At 41.1% G+C, this 8,944-nt stretch overlaps 1 protein-coding gene and 1 long non-coding RNA gene across 9 annotated transcripts in view; one reads left to right on the top strand and one right to left on the bottom strand.

Annotated features, from left to right (window-relative positions):
• Window positions 1–1,953: 1,953 nt before the first annotated feature.
• On the bottom strand, window positions 1,954–4,443 carry LOC127066397 (uncharacterized). The gene is made up of 3 exons (XR_007782381.1): window positions 4,269–4,443; window positions 2,583–2,774; window positions 1,954–2,482 (listed from the first exon to the last, which is right to left on the bottom strand). It is a non-coding gene; the product is annotated as an uncharacterized LOC127066397 (long non-coding RNA).
• A 122-nt stretch (window positions 4,444–4,565) lies between these two features.
• LOC127066390 (cyclic nucleotide-gated cation channel alpha-3) overlaps window positions 4,566–8,944 on the top strand; it is a 53,681-nt gene continuing 49,302 nt past the window's right edge. For 4 of the 8 annotated variants that reach the window (XM_051000061.1, XM_051000062.1, XM_051000059.1 and 1 more), the window contains exon 1: window positions 4,902–6,485. The gene's annotated coding sequence lies outside the window, so the exon portion shown is untranslated. Of the gene's footprint in view, window positions 4,582–4,901; window positions 6,486–8,944 lie in introns of those variants that run through there. The other 4 variants (XM_051000056.1, XM_051000057.1, XM_051000054.1 and 1 more) reach the window with 4 other exon arrangements.

Here is an 8,944-nt window from a genome sequence, read left to right as displayed (position 1 = left end):
AACGCTTAAAAATAATTGGAATATAGAGGAGTTAGGTATGTTTCGTTTTATAAACTCGTGACACTTTGTTCTTCGATCGCAGATCGTTTCGTTGCTAACGATGACCGGTAATTGGTTTGTCGGAAGAACGCTGATCTAGACACGAACCGTAAAACTTTTATCCGTGGAATCTTTTATCTTTCATTCATTTGTAGAAGGAACAAGAGAAGAAGATCAGGAAGAAAGAGGGTATCTCGGAATTGATACTCTCGTTAAGAGAAGCAACCGTTCGTTTACTCCTTCCATCGAGTCCTTACGATCGTTTCAAGAGAAGGAACGCTATGAACGAACGTTAAATTTAATAAAGCAACAACGATACGATTCGACGTAGGAGGAGAATACGAATGAAGCGTTTGAACAAATAGAAAAAGGTATATTTATTTTCGTTGATAAAGGCGCCGCGAAAACTCGGAAATTTTGTACTCTATTTTTATACTGTTTTGAGTATAAACGAATCGTTCCACTGGTTTTTTCTCGTCAAACAAACGGCGTCGCGACGCTTCTATTCTTTTGTAATTTAAAACCTTGGTAAGCATAATTCAAAAGGCGCGCTCTCTCTCTCTCTCTCTCTCTCTCTCTCTCTCTCTCTCTTTTTCGCGCGCGCGTATTTTAATCCTTTTTCTGCGATTTGAATCTCTGGAGTTATTTTGAAAAGACTTTGTCATTAGTTTTCCGATAGGTTATTTCCTTATTCATCGGTATGAAAAATTTGAAAGCATCCGTGGAAGCAGAAAAGCACTTTTATTATAACCTACCGAGTTTTCCTATCTTACAATCGGAGTTTGCTGGATAATACACATGTATACGCGTTTTCCATGCATGTGATCTTAGAATGCGTGCATATATTCCCGATGAAGCTCGTTGCGTACCTTCGACAATATAAAAATACCCAAGATTTCCTATTTCTCTTCGATCTATCTTTTCTTCCGTTTTCGCGTTACGCTCTTCGATCTTTACCAGGAATAACCGATTTTTCAATTATTTTTCCCTTTATATATCGCGAAAGAAATGAATATACATTTTAATTGGTTCGAGTTAAAGAGAGCTCTTTCTTCTCTTCCGATTCTTTTTCTTTTACCGAAGTAATAGACACACCGGGATAACAAAAGCATTCCACTAATATAGCTCTTCTTCAGTCGAGCAATAATAGGTGACGCGTTCAGAGACCAGCTTTTCTTTTTCTCAAAAGGAAAATTGGTTGAAAATTGCGTCATCCCTTTCTACGAAATCCACCTGGATCAGTTGTGTCCATCAAGGGAAACAAACGAGGGAGAGAGAGAGAGAGAATGGCGAAGCACCGTGAGAAAAAAGGCTATTTCGTACTTCCAATTACCGGAACGTCCTGAAAATAATTACGAGTACGCTCTGCCTTGAGCAACTTTGAAAACAGCATGGTGAAAATCAACGATTACGGGAAATGGAAAAGTAGCGAAAAGGAGATTAGAGAAAAAGATAGCATAGATAATTTGCGAGTAGATAATGAGAGCAATGTTTACCATACGAATTATATTTCATAGACGATCATCGAATTTCTTTCGAATAAACTTTTTTTTTTTCAAGATAAACGATTATATTCGACGGATTCAATTAATCGAATTAATTCTATTGAAAAGCTAAAGAGTTATCGCTATTAAGCAAGAAGATTTGCATTTTTTTGTTTCTACGTTGGTTTCGGTTCTCTAATATTGCGTAATGTATATATTTTACGTACTCTTTTATTTTATCGAGAAGCACACTTTGATATGGAAATAAGGAAATTGAGAATTCGAGAGGAAAATATTAAAAAGCTAACTTTTCAGGCTACGAGTTTTGAAATTTTTAAATATTATATAGTATCGTTGTCGAGGAGTAGAAACGTATTTCTGTTTATCTTTTATCGTAATAATTGGTTTCTATATATCAGACACGGAAGAAGAAAGAGAAAGAGAGAGAGAGAGAGAGAGGGAGAGAGAAAGAAAGACAAAGTTAAGTCCAAGGAATAGTGAAGAATAACGATATTGGTTATATCGGATACCGAGAGTCGGAGTACGGTATTGTCGTAGAGTACGGCGGAAAGTATTTCAATGAGGCTACTGCGAGAATCGTCCATATAACGGAGACGGTAAGCTAGAGTAAATAGAGATAGAATCTTTGCAGTTCGTTATTTATTATGTTCCTTTAATATAGTTCTACGATTAAAAATATTTGTAACGTCTTGGCCGTTCTCCCTTTTCCTTCCATTTGTTTCTTCCCCTTTAAATCTGTCACGACGCGACTATTATGGTCTATTACTCACGGTACGTCCTGCGAAATCTATGTTGAATCGACTGATTCAAGTTCGTTGAACTATATGCAGGATGTCTTGTCTCAGAAATCCCGACTATTTGCGTCGAAGATCGTAAAGCGATAAAGCGTGACACGAGGTACCACCGAAACCTTGATTAATCATCGTCTAGATCGTTATCTGAAAAGAGTTGGAAATATAAGCAGTAGATCTGTGTGTGTGCATGTGTGTGTGTGTGTCTATATATGTATATATATGTATATCTACGTAACTTATGTACCTATGTATGTATTTGAATGGCAAGTAGCTGACTCAAGATAGATACCAACGATCAATGTAAGAAGAAGGGAAGCGTTACTTTGAAAGGAGGGATGGGTCTCTCTCGATGGGCGAGTAGTCACCAAGGATTATCGATGCGATGGTCACGGTAAAAGTTCCTCCTAACTACTCCTAACGCCTCGTGATGGATAGCCTTGAGAGAAAGAGAGAGAAGCTTTTAAACGCGTCTATACAAAGAAGACCGTGTTGCGCGCGTGGCTATGGAAAAAAGATAATATCTACTTTCGTTGCCAAGCGAGAAATAATTTCAAGCAGGTATTTGCGACAAACCCAGGGGTTCGAATTAAAACGAAAAGAAGAGAATCGCGATTTGGCCATGCGTTGAAAACCGAAAACGATGAGTACTACGGCGTAGTAACGATGACGAAAGACGAAGAAGATATATTTTTATTGATATTCTTCTCGAGAGTACATTTAGCGTAAACGAAAAAGCAGGGTAAATAGTGAAATACCGATATAAATCGTGATCCTGCAAAAAGGAAATGCGTTAGACGCGTCGTTTGATATCCGTCGGATGATTCGACGAGCGAACGGACGAACGAACGTGATAGATTTATTTGGAATTCGTTAGAATAGTTTATAAAGAGAAAAGCAAAGTATAAATAGGTGCATTAGTAAACGTTTCGCGATCGTAGGACGTTGCTTCGCATCTCGCAGTTCGACGAACGAAAAGTAACGATCGTTACGGACGAGTCCGATGGCATCGACCCCGCGGCAAGGGAATATACAGAGGAGAACATTTCTAACGACACTTTCATACTCGAGTCAGCTTCTATTCCCACGATTCCCTCGATAGAAGTTATCTCATGAATATTTTATAAGACCGTACGACCGATACAAGGATCCCTCGATTAGCTATGCATCGTCCGTGCATCATCTCAACGATTTCTCCGTTCGCGAGATGTTTTCTCCTTTTCCGACTTTAACGTTCATTAAAAGGGTTTCAACGACGACAGCGGCTACGTTAACGCGTATACGTACGATCTTGGACAGGTTGATTTCGTCAAGAACGTTAGGGAGGAAACGCTGGACAATTTTTCGCGCCGATTTTTCGCGTCTGATATTTCTAGCACATGCGCGCGCGCTCATTAACCACGTTACGGAGTTTTAATTTCGTGTGTACCCAAGTACTTAACAATTCTCGTCAAAGAGAACGAACCGGAGCGTAAACGATTCGCCGGTAAAACGAAATATCGGACTTTGTGGAATAATTGGATAATAATTATCTCTTCTATTAGCACGGCCAAACGTTCCTAATTTCTTTTTCATTTCGTTTGTTCGCCCAGTCGCATTGATATCACGCGCCATTATTCTCGTTACGCTTGTAACAACGATGATGTTACAAAAGCGAACGTTGTTCTTCTGTCGTGGCGACGGCGTAAAAAAAAAAAAGAAAAGAAAAAAGAAAAGGAAAAAAAGAAAACAAACAAACAGAAAAGAAAAAGAAAATCACCGTGAAAATCTAACGTAGTTAAAGTCGTACTCAGTTTGTGAAGCTTTAAACAAAAATAATAGCCTGGCAAGGAGGATTTGGATAGCAGATCCTTTTTCTTTGTTTTCTTTTTATTTTTTTTTTTGCGATATCGCGATGTTTTCGCAAGGATCGGATACGTTTTCGAGTCGGTACCTCGACGCAGCTTTTTCTCTCTTCTCGTCGTTTTAACGGACGTGGTGGTTCGACGAGCGCGATCTAGCCTCGGGCTCGCTCCGCGCGCCACGCGCGCACCCTCTCGTCGTCAAGCGGCTGTTTCGTGCGGATTGCTCCTGCGCTCTGGGATGCTGCGAGATAAGCAGCCCCGCAACCCACCCGCAGCCCACCCGCAACCGCCCCCCACGTCGAAGGACGACGCGAGAACAGCAGTGAGAGCCAGGCCGCCGCCATAGCCGCTCCCCGGGCAACGAAGGAGGAGAAACCGTCGAATTTTCTCTCTTTTTTCTCTGTCTGTCTGTCTGTCTGTCTATCTGTCTATCTATCTATCCGTCTGTCTATCCGTCTATCCGTCTGTCCGTCTGTCTCTCCTTCTATCCGTCCGTCTGTCCATTTTCTTTCTCTCGTTTATTTTTTCTGTCTTTCTCTCTCCTTCCGATCTCTCACGTCAATCAGTTCGCCGCTCGCTCGTTCGTTCGTTCGCTCGCTCGTTCGTTCGTTCGTTCGGTTGCTTTCATTTCTCTTCCTTTTCCTCTCTCGTTCTCTTTCACTCTGTGTTCCTCTCATTTTCTTTTTCTGTCTCTCTCTTTCTCTCTCTTTCTTTCTCTCTCTCTTTCTCTCTCTCTCTCTCTCTCTCTCTCTCTCTCTCTCTCGTTCTATCTTTCTCTCTTTCTCTTTCTCTCTCTCTTACTCCTTCGGTCGTGCGTGCGTGCAGTGCGTGCACGTTCCTTGCCCGTTTTGCGCGTTTCGTTTAACGTGTCGCCAATCGTCGTACCCCGACGTACGCTTCATCTATGATACCCGTTTTTATCGTTGCAAAAGGATTTTCTGTAAGAGCGGTATAAAGAAGAAAGAAAAAGAGAGAGAGTGAGAGAAAAGAGAGACAGAGAGAGAGGGAGAAAAAGAGAGAGAGAGAGAGAGAGGAGTAGAAAGAGAGAAAGAAAGAAAGAGAGAAAGAGAAAGGGTTGGTTAGTGCGTCAAAGTGTATTCTGCGAAAATGTGATCCGGAACAAAGACGTGGTGCGAGCTTACGTGTCGACTAGGTGAAGTGTCGAAAGGAAGAGTAACGCCGCGCGCGAGATGGTGCGCGATAAACTCGTACGTCGTACATATCTCGTCGATGCGACGAAAACTCGCTAGATATATACGACAACCAATTCATGGATTTCTCTGCTCGAATAAATGATCGGTGGAAATAAGCGAGCGAGCGAGCGAGCGAGCGAACGAACGAACGAGCGAACGAACGAGCGAACGAACGAAAGAAAGAAGAGGACGTGAAGCTCGGACACGTGTCGAACACCACGAGTCAAGCAACCCCCTATCGAAAGATAAGGGAATCGAGATTAACGGCTGGCCTGAGGGTTGACAGGACGATCGGTGATGCTTGGTACATCTATCTACGTTTACGACACTTTCTTTATTTTTAGGTCAAAGCGCGAAAAGGGAGCGCGCTACGCGCAGAAACTTTTTTTTTCTCCTAACCAACTAGGCAGTCCAACTAGCGACTTTGTCGATTTTCTCCCTCTCTTTTTCTCTAACCTGTCGGTAAAGTACTACTCGCTAGGCTTTTCGCGAGAAGGAGTGGAAAGTTCGGCCCTCTTTAAGGAGGCGTTCCCGAGTTACTTACGAAGAAGACATCCGAGCTTGCGTGCCCCGAGCTACAAAATATTTACCACGTCCGATCGATGAACCGAGAGAGAGCGAGAAAGAGAGAGAGAGAGAGAGAGAGAGAGAGAGAGAGAGAGAGAGAAAATGTAAATTTGAATTATAGTTGCGCGCGTATCCCAAAGATCCGGTAGCTCCTTCTTGCTAGTAGTCAGCCTCTTCCAGTGGAAGAAACAAGGTACGAAGGGAAATACCAAACGATACGCGTCATCGCGATTGAGCTCGAATAGCTTATGAGAAACGATCGATGTCTTATTGTTTCTCGACGCGCGAACGCGTATCTACGATCGACGTATAGAGAAAAAAGAAGAACTATCGGTCGAGTTTTCTCTTTGAGGATAGGGACGCGTGGAACCACCGTCGATTGCAGTCTCTCGTTTCTTTCAGAATTTTTTTAAAACGACTATCTAACAAAGTGCGCGATGTCGTCTTTTGTTAAAGTAACCGAACGTATCGCGTTTCGAGAATCGGGCGCCGATTTTTCAGGCACCGGTGTCGTCGACTCGTTGACGCGTTTCGAAAGGAGCGTAGGTACGTATATAGCGCGCCAATAGCACCTTCACACATACCAACCTGTCTCTTAGTATATATGTAATACGTACATAAACGAGCACGTGTGTGCTACACTTCAAAGCGCTCGTTACGTCCTATCCATCCGTTAGATGCCACTCGAGTTATTCACTCCCTTCGACTTACACATTTTATATTCCTATCCTTTCGATAACGCTATGCATATTTACGAATGAATCCTTTAAATAAAATCCATGCTTCGACGATACCTATTAATTACGAATTCGTAAGAAAGGAAAAGTGATGCACCATGTAAATTAATGTACCACGGAAAAAAACGGCTAGATGGAAAAAGGGAGAAAGAGGGAGAGAGACAGAGAATGAGAGAGGGAGAAAAAGAGAGAGAGAGAGAGAGAGAGAGAGAGAAGCCGCTTGGGTCCGGAAATCCGATTAAATGCATTCGGGATGTCGAAAGTCGGTCGCATTAAAACGATCACACTCAACATCGTTGAAGACGTCCTTCCGTACTGAAGCATCTTTGGCGCGAGCTCTTTAAACGCTCTCGCGTTAATAAATTCACTAAAGAATATAAATAGATTTGAGTACAGTCATGATATATTTATAACGAATACGAATAAAAAAGGAGCTTTTGAAAAAAAAAAAACAAAACGAGTGTCGCGATAACATTTTTCGTGGACCTAACCGAGCACACCTTTTTGTATTTTATTTTTTAGGAGAGAAACTAATGTACCTATGTGTATGAATATCGGTATATGTATGCGCGTATTTCGATAATATACGATAAACGATTTAATCTACTAAGGTATCGAATATAAACTTATTTACGTTAATCCTATCTCAAATTCGATTTGGTTGGGTAAAAAGTCATTCGTGCGAAAGAAGGGAAACGAATCTAGAGGGGAGCGATAAGAATCGTTCTCTTTTACCGAATAGGATGTTCGAATATGTTACGCGTTATCAGATCGTACAAAGTATTAAATATCGTTTAACGTTTGCCAACCGATACCTCGCCGTTCGCCTCGATCTTTATTTTACATTTTTATCGAGTCTGAAAAATTATTTCTTTATCGACTTGCGAGTATTTTAGCTTCGTCTTAGTCGATCAAGCGTAAAGATCTTAATTTAGAGGGAATTAAAAGTGAAAAAGTTTTACGTGAAAAGAATTGCAGTCATTTAAGAAACGATGCCACAAGATTTGAAAAGAAAGTTGGTCGTCGGGAATTCCTATTTTCTTTCTTTTTTTTTCTTTTTGAGGGGGAGAGGGTGGGAAGGGGTGAAACGGGGGAGCCGGGCAGCGAGGAAAATTAAAAATCTCTTCCGTTAAGCAATTTAACCGATTAGCCGTGAAACGCGATAGCCTTTTCTATTTTCGAAGGTAGCTGAAAGGAATAATTAAGGAGTGCTAGACGGGGTTTGATTAAGTGGATGAGTGCTCTCTAGGGTTGCGTCTAATAGAAGCGAGCTTTGAGAAGAACGGGAAAGGAAGGATTTTCGTTCTTTGGTATATAAATCGAAAGGGGAAAAGACTATTCATCTTCGCGTCGTTTAGGTAACCCTAATGAAGCGAAACTAAAGATCACACTTGATCGGCAAACGTTAAGATCCTTCGTCGAAGCTCGACAAAAATTATCGTTGAATTTCGCGGGTGCGTTTGTGTGTGCGAGAGAGAAAGAGAGAGAGAGAGGCAATGGAGAAGAAAATAATTTGACTTTCTTCGGTAGCTCAAAGAAAAACTTGCAGTTATTATTAACTCGGCGATGAAAGGTTTAATTAAAAGTAGTACAATGATATTTCTTTTTCTTCTTCCTATATCGTCTTTTAGTCGCGTGCCAGTTCGGCGCCATGAAAAATCACAGTAGGTTTATAACGCTATAAATTAAATTTATAAAATTTTATAGGCCGAAATATGTACGGGCAGATTCTTGGCCCACCTTGTACTCCATTTCGTTGAACGTCTTCATACGAATAGATATCGACAGATTTTACCTGTGAAATTTCCTATTGACAATCTCCGTAAAAGAGACATTGCTGTGTAAGATGAAAGAGAAAGACACAGGGGTGAAAGTAAGAAAGGGGTAAGACGCCTTCTTCTCGCGACTCTCGTTCGGTGCCACACCGAACTTCCGACCCCGATTATTCGATCCAATTTGCAAACTAAATATTCCTCGGAATTGTCAAGTGTCGAAGCGGCCCACGATGATTCCTTTATCTCTTAACATCTTCTTTATTAAGGATTTCGACACGTCTCTCTCTCTTTCTCTCTTTTTCTCTTCCTCTATATTCATCTTTTAATTTCTGGAGCATTTATTAAGCCAGTCGATTTAATCGACGTTTTTCTTCCCTTCGTTCAGAAAAAAAAGAAAAAAAAAAACAAGAAAAATAACAAAGTTTTGCCTTTCTTCGAACTTTTTATCAAACGAATCTTTTTTTGTTTCTTTCCAAAGAGACGATCTTAATTT

This window comes from Vespula vulgaris, chromosome 9 (assembly GCF_905475345.1).
Source record: "Vespula vulgaris chromosome 9, iyVesVulg1.1, whole genome shotgun sequence".
In the NCBI taxonomy this organism is placed as follows: Eukaryota; Metazoa; Arthropoda; class Insecta; order Hymenoptera; family Vespidae; genus Vespula; species Vespula vulgaris.
This window is presented reverse-complemented; position numbering and strand designations above follow the sequence as displayed.